This window comes from Schistocerca piceifrons, chromosome 6 (assembly GCF_021461385.2).
Source record: "Schistocerca piceifrons isolate TAMUIC-IGC-003096 chromosome 6, iqSchPice1.1, whole genome shotgun sequence".
In the NCBI taxonomy this organism is placed as follows: Eukaryota; Metazoa; Arthropoda; class Insecta; order Orthoptera; family Acrididae; genus Schistocerca; species Schistocerca piceifrons.
In genome coordinates, this window is record NC_060143.1 from 232,443,150 (window position 1) to 232,456,594 (window position 13,445).

A 13,445-nucleotide genomic window follows, 5' to 3' on the forward strand; every position below is an offset into this window, starting at 1 on the left:
TAATGAGTGCATAAATATGGCCAATAATGCCTACGTATTTCTAATACTACAGACTTGAAATTTGCTTGAAACATTCTGGAGACGCGTATTTAACTGTCATATTTTTCCTTTGTACCTATTTTATTGGAGGTTAAGCAAATGTTCCAATCTAAATTCTGATGACACCACTGAATCGAATACAGATGGTCTTGTGCGCTTGAATCAAGTTGCTATCGCATAGAAAATAGTACAAGGTTATCCGAATGCGTGATATGGGGGAAAAAAGACAAACATGAAAATTATGCTTCGCGAAAGTTAGCTCTGTATATTAGGCTACTCCAGCTAATCATTTCAAATTTTATGCAAACTCATCCATACATATGCAGTGAAATGTGATATATTGCGTTTGTATGTTAAACAAGTGGATAGGACAATTACGTGTCGAGGTAAAGGGTAGAGACATACCAATATTTATGAAAATACTGCGAGTATGGGTACAGGAGTGCGTCCTACCGTCAAGAATCGCGTGAATAATATTCTCAGGTAGTTACACAAGAACTGCAACTTCCATTTCCCTCGTCTTGTGTTCTTTAACTACGCGAAATTAAATTGTGATTTAGTATTCTTCAATCACTGACCATTGTAGATCTGAAACTGTACAGACTGAATGTACATTATAATTTTGCAACTACATCTGTTTGCCAGTGATTTTAAAAAAGAAGTTTGTGCATAGTCATTCGCAAAAAACGCAGTTAATGTTTTATGTTTACTTGTGAAATGGGGGAGCACATTAGCTGCCTGTGTCAAGCTACACAGTCTTCTTGGCATGTACACAAATTTGATTTTTATTGACCACAGAAATCCTAACAGTAGGACATACACACACACACATATATGGGAAATGTCACAGGGGAGCTGTATATATTGTTCGATTAATTTAGTCATCTGTGTACAAAACAGAATTGTTTTAATTATTGAGTTATATAATGCAGATATTGTTCATAGTAAGTTGGTATTCTTACAGTGTTTTGCACGAGAAGTGATAAGACATGGCAGGTACAGGATTGAAACACCAGTGCAGATTCAGGGTCCTGTTCAGGTGGGGAGGGGGAGGGGGGGGGGTGAGGATGATACAGTAAGTTACAGCGTGTGCCCTCCCCTTCCCCCTCCTTTTAATTTGCAAAAGACGCATACACTTTTAATCATAACTATACAACAACAAAACAAGAACCATTTTAAAGTAATGGTAATATTAATGAATTGATTCATTATCAGATTTTTTTTATTTTTCATCGTTTTCAGCGTGGTGACTGATTTGTTGCAGCTCTCAATGCTCACCCATCCCATGCAAGCCTCTTATTTTCTGCATACCCACTTTGAATAGCATTAACCAGTATAGTGATAGTTTATAGTATAGTATCGTGTATATTTATATGCTATATAGAGCAAGGTTCTATGCTGCCTTTGCCTCATGTTAATTCATACTTTAGTTATTCCACATCCTTACATGTTCTACTTGATGATGGGATCAATAGAACATGATGAATGAATGAATGAAAGCTAAATCCATTTGATCCCACTTACTGTATTCAATTCTTGGCTTCACTCTATAATTTTTACCTCCCACAGTTATTTCTGTTACCAAATTGATGACTCCTTGATGTGTCAGGATATGTACTGTACTGCTCCCTTCTTTTGGTCTATTATATGCCATAAATTTGATTTTTTACCTCCTCATTAGTTCTTCAATCTATCCCCTTAATTTTCAATATTCTCTCTTAGCAGCACATTTTCAAAGCTTCTGTCCTCTCCTTTTCTGAACTGATTATCATCCATCTATTAATTTTCATACAAGGCTAAACTCTATACACATAGCTCCAGAAAAAACTTCCCAACATTTAAATCTATATTCATTGTGAACAAAATTCTCATTTTCAAAATGGTTTTCCTGCCATTGTCATGCTACATTTTAAATCCTCTTTACTTTGGTCATCAACTGATATTTTGCTGCAAAAATATCAGAACTTATCACACACTTTCAGTGTCAAATTTCCAAATGTAATTCCATCAGTTAACGTAATTCAATTACTTTCCATTACCCAAGCATTACTGTTGTCGATATTTGCCTTAATACCTCTTTACTGTCCATTCTGTTCATCTGATCTTGCAAGTCCTTTGCCATCTATGGCAGAATTACAATGCCATCACCTAACTGCAAAGTTTTTATTTCTTCTCCCTGAATATTAATTCCCTTACCAATTTTCTCCTTGGTTTCCTTCAAAGCTTGCTCAATGAACAGATTGATTAACATTGAGAGTAGGCTACAACATTGTCTCACATCCTTCTCAACTACTGCTTCCCTTGTATATCATTCGCCTCTTTATAAGTGCAGTTTTGTTTTTGTAAAACCTTTTGCTCCCTGTGTTTTATCTTTACTACACTCAGAATTACAAGGAGTGTGTCCAGTCATATTGTCAAAATATTTCTACAGATCTAAAATTGCTGCACAGCAGAATAGTAATTAAGTGCAGGAATAAAATTTTATTGGAACCAACTGGGACTCTTAACAGGAGCATGCCTGTCAAGCATGCAGCAGTGGGTTACCATTGTCGACTCTCGGAAGAACCGCAATACAAACAAGCAGGGAGCTCAGCGCATTACCTCAGACTGCATGACCGATAATGTCAGGAACACCAGATTCAGCACTTGGAAAACTTGAAAAACACTGCAGAGCAGAACAAATACTCTTCTGTAATGGGGATACACGTAGTAACTTCACATAGGAATGAAACAAGAACTCATTTCTGGCTGCAAATCTTGCATAAAGGAATGCTCTGAAGTTAAACATTAGCCTTGCCAAGAGTGCCGACATCAGAAAATGAGAGCACGTTCGATCATCCATATGCGGGCATCATGTCATTGACTGCTATAAAACCCCTCCATTTCTTTCACTTATTCTCAGCGTCTGGCCACTCCATCTGTACCTCTGATACCGACGAAGTCTAGCTCTACTAGTTGCAAGATGACCTGGTGAATATGATGAAGTATCACCAGCCACCACCAGCTTGGAGTCTACTACATATCAAGTCTGTAGCTGTCTGACAGTGAAGGGAACTTCAACTCTGCAAGCTGCATTCCTGCCAGTCACACCCGTGTCTGTCCAAAGATGAGGGCCAGGCCAATCTTCCATGATTGAGAACCCATCTGCCTGAGTGCGAGCAGTTTAATTTTGGTACAGGGCATTTGTGTTGCCACTCCTGGGTAGTACAAGTGCTGCCGTACTGGCTGTTTGCTGGGACTGCCTATTGGGCCATCCTCCATGTCACTGTTGGCTCTTCCGCTTACACATCATCTCGACAACCAGTAATATTAGCCTGCTGATTTCTGGAGCTGAAACTAAGTGCAACCTCACTCAATGAGAGCACTAAGGCGTCAACAGACATCTATTTGTATTTCTTTATTGGTCCTGTAAATCGTGTTTAGGTACATATTTTGCACAAACGATGTAGGACAAGTCAGGTTGGTACAGTATATACAACATCATACACATTGTTATTTTGAAATAATAAATAATTAAAAATTATTCCATACATGTTGAATATTGATGACAAATTTAATATAATTAAATAAAATGATAGACTTATTAAGAATATTTGAGCGGTTACACTACACTTTTCTGGTACTCTAAAAACTTGGAAACAAAATAGAAGCAGTGGTCAAGCAAGTACTCTTTCAGTTTCACTTTAAACTGTTGTAAATTTTGCATCTGTTTCAAATAGGGTGGCATGTGATTTTACAGCATTATGCTAGTATGACACGCTCCTCTCTTACAAATGTTTGTACTTACTGTATTGACATGCAAGTAATGCTTCTGCCTAGTATCATGAGGGTGGTAATCACAGTTATACTTGAAGATATTTCCATCTTTTAAAATATTTCCTTTTGTGAAATTTAATATTTCACACATATATAAGCAAGGAAGAGGCAGTATACTGAGATTTTTAAATATTGTTCTACAGGAGTCTCTGTACTTAGCATGGTTTATTATTCTAACAGTCTTTTTCTGTAGCCTAAATGTTTTGTTTGTACCTACGGAGTTCCCCCAAAAGATAATGCCGTACATCAGCAGTGACTGAATACTGCCATGGTACATTGTATTTTGTGCAAGGGTTCTTACTGCGCGCGTTAAGTGTATTTAGCTTTTTATTTATATGGTTAAGATGTGTCTCCCATTTTAGGTTTTGCTGAATATGTATACCTAAAAATTTTGTGGCGCTCACAGATGAGACAGTTTTTCCATCAATTTTAAAAATTGGTCACGCAGGATGTAGTTTCTGTGAATTGTGGAAATTGACTGTCACTGTTTTTTCATTATTTATTATTAGCTCGTTTGTTCTGAACCATTGTGTCAAATTTTGTATTATACCTGTAGCTGTTTTTTTGTAGGCTTTCTTCATCACGTTATTTGATTAGGATATTTGTGTCATCTGCAAAAAGTACTGTTGTCCCTTTAGTTATTTTTTCTGACAAATCATTAACATAAAGAATGAAAAGAATTGGCCCAAGGACTGACCCTTGAGGAACTCCATATGTAATGTTTTGTGCCTTACTGCAAAAATTACAAATTTTTTGTGTTTTTATGTCTTTGTGTTTTATTTGAGTGATCTGTTGACGGTCATGAAGGTATCCACTTGTTTGGCAGGCCTCGTATTCCATAATTACCTTGCTTCTGCAACAGAGTATTATGATCAATTACATCGAAGGCTTTACTAGGGTCAAGAAATATGCCAGACACATGTTGCTTATTATCTGCTGCAGTTATAATTTCATTTAAGAAGGTATAAATAGCTGACTGTGTTGATCTGTCAGTTCTGAATCCGTGTTGCGCATCACTTGTTACGTTTTCTTTATTTAGAAAGGCTGTCTGCCTTCTAAGAAATAGTTTTTCAAGAATTTTACCAAAGCCTGACAATACTGATACAGGTCTATAGTTTGCAGCTTTATGATTGTCCCCTTTCTTGTACAGTGGTGTCACTTTTGCCATTTTCAGATTTTTCGGTAATATACCACTCACGAATGATGAATTGAAAATATCCGTTAATGGTTCTACGATAGATGTTACACTTGCTTTGATGATAATATCTGGTATTTCATCAGTACCTGCTGAATACTTATTGGGTAATCTTTTTATAATGACAGATAATTGCTCAGGTGTTGTTGGAGACACGTATAGGGTTCTTGTAAGAATTTTTGTATCTGACTGGAGTGTATTGCTGTCTGGTTGTGAGTTGTAATGTTACATGCCAGGCTGGAGTGACATGCCGCATGCCATACCTTTCTACATCAGGGTCATAGCACTGACTTTAGCCAATGCCGGAAAAGGACCTGCATTTCTCTCATCAGGTGCTGATGAACTACCTGATGCCTCCATGTGACATGGGCTTAGGACAGTGGCTGCAGGCCACACTATGAAGAAGACAGAGTAATTGTAAAGCCCTCAGAAATAGATGAGTGTTAATTAAGGGGTGTCTCATTAGCACCCCGACACTCTACAGGACCACATCTCCACTCAGTTATCCTACACCAATGTAAGAGACCGCATCTGGTGGGTTCCTACAAGTTTTTGCCAGAAGCTGTGATTTGTGATGCCCTTCAAATTTAGAGTCAGGAGCGCTAACATCAGTTGTCGCCGCTGTCAAGGATCCACACATGCACATCAGCAGCCATTGACATCTGTCATTATTTTTCTTCACCTGTTTTCTTTTTCTTTTAGTTGGGGCCGTGTTGAGTTGCAAGGATCTGTGGAGGAACTTGAAAGTGATATTGTTTAGACGACAAGAACCAGCAGACCTATCACAGTTCCAGGGTAACTGTTGGGAAGAGTACTTACAGTTAGTTAGGTGCCAGTATTGTAATTTATCGGGGCACGAGTTACTTTGTACTAAGGCAGTGCCAGTAATGTGTGAAACTTGTAGATGGTTTGGACATGATGCATGGCAGTGCAGAGAGTCCTGCTGGGTCATGATATGTAGGAATGTTGATACAGTTGTTTTTGCATATTGATATTGTCTCAATATGCTAGATTTCCAGTTGTTCTATTGTTTGATTCAAAATAGAGGTTACACAACAAGCAGAAATGCATGCAACAACTTGAAGTGAAGCCACTGAAATTTGAAACTTATGGTTACGATACTACAGGATGAAATAGAATGATGCCAGGGTAGCAAATAGATGCAGAAGGCACTAGAAGCATTAAGTGCCCTGAATGGGTTGACACAGTCGTAAGAAGGTGATATAGAGACTGTAGTGAGTGTACCTGTCCTATCCATTGATCCTACAGCAGATTGTCTCATTATGCTTTTTTTTCTGGGAAAGCATCCTTAGATGTATCAGCCTTTCTGGGTGATGTGAGGAGAGCAGCTCAGTTAGGGAATTGGTCTGATGCAACATATCTGTCCAGGACTAAGTTATGGGTGTCTGTTCAGGACTAAGTTACAGGTGATGCTAAAACCTATGTCACATTCCATGAAACTCTTAGTAACATTTGACTTACTGGCCAAAGGGCTTATCGAACACTACTGCAAGCAAAATAGTGCCACACTTTTCAGGGAAAAGCTCATGGTATTAACACAGAAGCACAGTGAGTCAGTAGTGGCATTCTAGGACGGAATTCACTAGGTAAACTCGAAGACTTACAAATTGATGTACGCTGCAGAAGCAGATATAGAATCCTCTTGCAAGAAGCAAGACATATTTGTGAGGCATATTTCAGCAGATATGTCACAAAGGGTGAGGACAGAAAATCTTAGGCATTTGTCTCCAGCTGTTAAGATTGCCACACAGCTGGAGGAGATAGATATTGTGACTCAGAAAAAGAGTGACCATGGTGTCATCTCCTCTGATGTCAAATGCAGCAGGTGTGGAGGAGGAGGGCATGTGAAGAAGCAACATCACCAGTCACTGTGCTTTGAATGTGGTGAGGGTGGGCATAAGGCACATGACTGCGAAAGCAGTAAGCAAGATAAGTACAATAAAAAGGATTTGTTAAAGGTGAAGAGGAGTGCCTTAACAGCCAAAAGGTAATATCCAATAAAATGATACACTGCAAGGATGTGTGCAGAGATGGAGTGTTGCTTCCTTGGCACAGTAAATAATAAGAAACATAAATTCTTGGTAGACAACTGGTGCACATGTTTCAGTTGTGGGTCAGGACCTGTTACGTAGGAAGAGACTTCAGTCTCCACAGTATAGGTTACATGGAGTGGGAAACAATAAAGTGGAGCAGTCGGCAACTGGCAGACCGCAGTCCAGGTCCAGACAACAGAAGATTGAAAACTGGCCCACCAAAAATATTTTGAAAGTATAAATTATGTACTCAAATTATTTTAAAAAATTCTTCTATCGATAACAATCCGTTTGAGCATCACACTTATAATCTTTTCTGGTAGGATACAATTAACTGCTCAATAATTAAAATACTTAATGGTTAGTTATAGGTAGAGTAAATACATAGTTCCTATGCCGTGCAGCATGGTATAGCGTGCTGAAGAGCGGGGACGGAAGGGAGCAAGCTGGCTGGCACAGCACGTTATGCCGATCTGCATAAAAACTCTGTAAACACAAATGCAACACAAGAATTTTATTTAGTGACCAAGGAAATTTTATAAATCAATTTCAGACTCCGGCAACCTTTGAAACCACTATTAAATAAGAGAAGGCAAATTCATTTAAACTCCATTTTTTGTGTTCATAACTCGAACAGTAGATTAAAGCTACTGTATGAAACTTCGTGCGAGTTCACTTGGTGATGGCGATATTTGACAACGAAGTGCCTCCTTTGCCAAGCTGCAGCATACACTTTGACATTGAAGTAGCTCCTTTGCCGTGCATCGGCATGGGCTGTGTCCCATGCACAGGTATTTTTATAAAGAATGAATCTAAATAAAGTACACAAATTTTATCGCCAATTCATCAGTAGTTTCAGCGATCTCATACAGAGCATTTTGTTACTGTCGATGCTTATAATGTTTCTTTTGGATTAATATGGATCCTAAAAAGTGTAAAGCTGATGGTGGAAATAGGATGTTTTTGACTGAGTGGACCAAACAGTATTGTTTTACGCAGCCTGATAGGCCTGAAGCTGTTCCAGTTTGCCTCATATGCAACAGAACTGTCACTCTTGTTAAAAGTGCCAATTTAAAACAACACTACGAAACAACTCATCAGCAGTTCCACAAAAATTTTTCTCTCTGTAGTGGAGTTCATAAAAAAAACTCAAGGCATATCTAGCTTCTTACAAAAATTCACAACCTTCCTAGTTCGCTCTATGTGTGAGGAAGAAAAATCTGTTGTGCTGGACCTTTAATAAACACCAGAAGCTGTTTTCAGACTGAGATAGTCAAAAAACATATGTTGGAAATGGCCATGCACATTTTGAAGAGAAAAAGATGTTGCTGCAATTGAAGGTATTCCATTGTTGGTAAGAAGTAATACAAGAACTGAAATTTTGGTTGCTGACAATAAAAGTAGTTTACTTGAACTCCTGCAGAAGGCACCTTGCTACGCCATAGCACTAGATGAATTGTGCAACATTGTTGAAGAAGAACAAATTTCCATTTTCGTGATATTTTTGGATATTGAAAGTAGAGAATTTAGAGAAGAGTGGCTAACAATATTGCCATTGAAAGGCAAGACTCATGGAGAAGATGTATTCAAGACTTTTGTATACTTCATGACAAAATAAAACATTAGCTGTGATAAAATGGTGTCTCTTTCAACTGATGGGGTCCCAATGATGATTGGCAAAGAAAATGGACATAGTAAAGAGAATCAAGGATATTAATGCTGGGCTACTATCTTATCAGTGCATAAGTCACTAGGCAGCCCTTTGTGGAAAACGTAGTGTGACTCCAAAAGAAGTAATGGATGGACTGGTCAAGTTGATCAATTTTGTGAGGCCTCATTTTGCTCTTCAACACAGACAGTTCAAAGAGTTTCTTTCTGACTGTAATTCAGTGCATTCTGACTTACTGCAGCACAACAATGTTTGTTGGCCAAGTAAACATCAAGTGATTGAACATTTTTGGAAAATAAAAGGAGAAGTAGCATCCTTCGTAGAAAACTTGGATTCATAAACAGCAAGAAACCATTTGGAGTTCCTAGCAAACAAATGCAGTATGCTAGCTGTGGCTTTCTTGAAAGACATTCTGAAACAATCAAATGCACTCATTACCAAGCTACAAGGAAATGGGAAATTAATATGCAATGTGATACAAAGTGTGTCTTCCTCCCGTTGCAAGCTGGATAGCTGGATCTCTTTGAAAAAGGCATTACAAGTCAAGACTTTACAACAGTTTTTAATATAAAATAATTCTGAAATAGACTTTTCATTATTCTCGAATTGTGTCAGATCTTAAGACGAAATTTGCGACAAGATTTCAAGACTAGTGGTACAGGAGCTGTTGCAATTCTTAAAACCGCCTTTTGGAGTTTCTCCAGTGGCAGAATGAACAGGTGTGGCTGCAAAGTTTTTCTGCCTTTCAAAGCCTTTACTCCAAATGGAGATAATAGACTTGCAGGAAGGCTTCACCTTGCAAACATATAAAATTGCAGCTGCTGAAGAATTTTGGAGTACACACACCCCAGAAAACTACCAAAATAGGCAAAAAATTAGCCATATACCTGGCTACTATGTTTGGCTTCAGATATATTTGTGAAATTTCATTTTCAGAAATGAAATTTTGTAAGAAAAAGTATTTCTCAAGGTTTATGGTTGCTCAGTGTGAATACGCTATGTGCATAAGCATGCTCCCCACGTGAACAGATCTTTAAGAAACTGGCTCAAGACCGAAAATGTAATTCCTCCCATCGATTTTTCATACAAATATACCTATCTTCTGTACTTAATATTTTGTGAGCGAAAATGAAAATAAAAAATTACTTTGAATATGTGTTTCTCTTCTGGATTTTTCAATATGCCTATTAATCATATTTCATATTTTTTTGTGAGTGAAAATAAAATGAAAATAGTGAAGAAGATAAGTTTTCTTGGATTTTTCAGTACAGTTATGCCTGTCTGTCGTCTTTCAACTTAATCTGAGAGTGAAAATTAAAATTCAAATTAAAAATTAGTAAGGAATATGAGCTTTTTTTCTAGATTTTTGAATACAAAGATGTGTCAGTTGTATTTCATATTATTTTTTGAGTGAAAATTGAATAAAAAATTAGTAAAGAATATGATGTTTCTCTTCTGGACTTCGATAAAAATTTTCCAAAGCATTCGGACTCCATGTAAAATTACTTGTCGACCTTGGATAGGGACAACACTCCTCACTTTTAGCATTGGGACTGAAAGATTTAAGGAACATATGTGGGTGTTGCCACATGATGTGCAATTTTCGGACTTGATTTTCTGGATAAACATCGCACAGTAACTGAGCTTTTGTGGCATATGATTGAAATTGGTGGAATTTTGTTTCTTTTAGGGGAGAGAACCACCAGTTAATCAATGTCACAAGGTGTGCCTGTCATGAAGTGATACCAGCTAAACTGCATACATTTACACTAAAGGCTAATTCATGGGATGACAAACTGACAGTTACAGAAAAATTGAACTAGGGTAATGTAGGTACAGACTTCCAAGGCAATTATTGTGCATGTTAGAAAAATTGGAGTACAGTGAGGGATTAGATAAGTTGCATTTAATGGTGTGCAGGAGTGTAGTACACATTACAGATATAGATGGAGAATTTATGTTCTTGTGAGTTTGGACAGTTTTGGCATAGACAAGGTAAGTCTGCCAAAGGTCCTAATGGTTGGCAGTTTGAGTGTCTTGAAAGAAGACAATATTGATAGGTCGAGAGATGATCACAGCCACAAGCATACCATACCATTAGCAACTCTGCACTGTGTAATAAAGCCAAAAATTTGGAAGGAAAAGAGAGGGAAGGCGTGGAAGCTTTATTGCTTAGATTCAAAGAAATCTTCACTCCCTGGGTCCACTACCAGTGACACCTATAACATGGCACAGCATACGAACAGAAACAACACACTAGGATATAAGAAACCATACAGGATTCCAAAGCGTTAACAACCTTCAATGGAGGAATTTATTGGCTAGCAGATGGATGATGGAGTCACTGAACATAATGGTAGTCCCTGCAGTGTGAATGTTGTCATTGTACCCAAAAAGTCATCACATGGTACCAAGAAGTAAAGATTCTATTGCGATTATCACTTCCTAACCGAAAAGACTGTCACCAATGTGTATCCCATCCCAAAACGTATGGAAACACTATGCAGTTTGGGTCAATGTAAATACCTCTCGATCATGGATTTGAAGTAGTTCCAAAGAACCGGTTTAAAATAGCTTTTTCTACACCATGGGGACATTACTGGTACCACAGGATGCTGTTTGGACCAAAGAATACACCAACTACATTTTAGAGACTCTTGGATGTGGTTCAATTCAATTCAGTTTATTAGTGTCCTTGTAGTACATCATCAAAATGACATAGGACTCGTGAATAAACGTTACAATTTAAAATATATGTACATGAAAATTTGTAATTGAATTTACTTGTCACTTAGACATTACAATTTTAATAGAACTATGAGAACATTAACATAAAAATATACATGTAGAATAACAACATACAAAAAAAACTAAATAAAAAATAAAAAGCTAGTGATTCTCACATCAAAGATTATTTCCATTCTTACATGAACACTGTTCCACACTTTCATAGAAAGCAAGTATTTAAATGTGAGCAATTACACATATTTATTAAAATTGCTCAAATCAGAAGAAAGAATAAATGGTTTTTCAAAATCTGGATAGACCAAAATGGAACTGGGTGTCAACAGAACCTCTAACATCTGGAATGCCACCTCACACTCAACTGTCCGATGAAACTACAGTTCTTTCCATAGAAATTGCATGAGAGGTCTTGCAATTTTTGCAAATTTTGGAACATATCCACAGTAAAATCTTCCATAGTTGGCTGTAAATGACTTGGAAATTGATAAAGTTGTTTTTAGATGGGTGATTCACTTCCAGTAGGAATTTGGTGCTGAATAAGCAGTGTTGTGGGTAATTGACCCGATGGATTAAATAGTTCCACATATTTACTCAAGAGTTTTCCCACTAAGCTGTATCGTGCACTTCAAGATGGGCTACCTCTCTCCTTAGCACTGACCAGTTGACAGACCCTCCCAGTATTGTGTAATTTGCTGTAAAATCAGTCTAGTTCATCCTCATGTAACATTACTAAATTCACAGCCAGTGACCCTGTGACAACTTTACTTTCCCAGGACCAAAATTATCAATACTGATAGGCACTACACTTGTGCCACCTACCTCCTGTATATAGGCCATGGTGTGTCATATAAAACAACTAATTGCATCTAGTACTTCATTATTTGCCAAAGATTCAATGATACACAAGTTCACTGGCAGGTCAGTACCAACATCAGCCCAGACTACCTTTCCTGTACCTTTCGGTAACTGATTCTAAGAATTGACCTTAAAAGACCTTGTACACAGTTTAACTGGTTTTCCCTGGCCATGGGGTGGACCTTGCAACAGTGAAGGTATTCTGGCGGCAGAACCTAGCTGAAATAAAGTTCCATCCACTTCCACAGTATGCCATTCCAGGTCAATTACGGTACGATGTGCAACCAGGAAATTAAGCCCAAGAATAACCTCCCTCTAACCACGGGAAAAACTTCTGCATCCACTTGGATGTTAACCTCCCGTACTCAGAACTTCAATACTCCAGTACTGAGCGAATTTACATGCACTGCACAGACACCACTTAACATCTTGGTGCACTTAACATATTTGTCCCTAATACTTGCTTACTTCCAACTTGTAACACTTATATTGATTAGAAGTAGGTTTATATTATGTATCTGTAACCTTGTATCTGGTCCTTGATTTGTGACAGGAAATTTAAAGTTTGTAATATATATATGGAAAAGATAAATGATTGTTTAAAATAAAATTGCTTAAAATAATGAAATTTTATAATATGTGTTAGTTTATAAGATAAACAATGTGTATTGGAAGTTGGTTCATGCTTAGGGCACTTGTATTGTAAAATGTAAAAGACATAGGGAAGTCCTTCCACAACGGAAGTGGCATGGCACAATGTAAAAGGTGGTTTTGGTGGTCGAACTGGACGGCTCCTTGGTGGGAACGGTACGCAGTCAGTGGCTAGCCATTGCACGGTACACATCAATGGTGCCAAGGGAGGCAGTTGGAAGCCATTTTGCAAGGAAGTTTGCCTCAGATGTGGATTTGGCTGTTGCTTGGTATTCTCGACAATAATGAATGGCTGTAACACATTAAAAATCCGTCGCCAAGAAGAAATTTTATAGAGCATTCAGACATTAAGAGCCATGAGTACAGTTTAGCCGCCACGTCGCTTGCTACCAAACTGTGCCACTGATCCACCAAATTCATT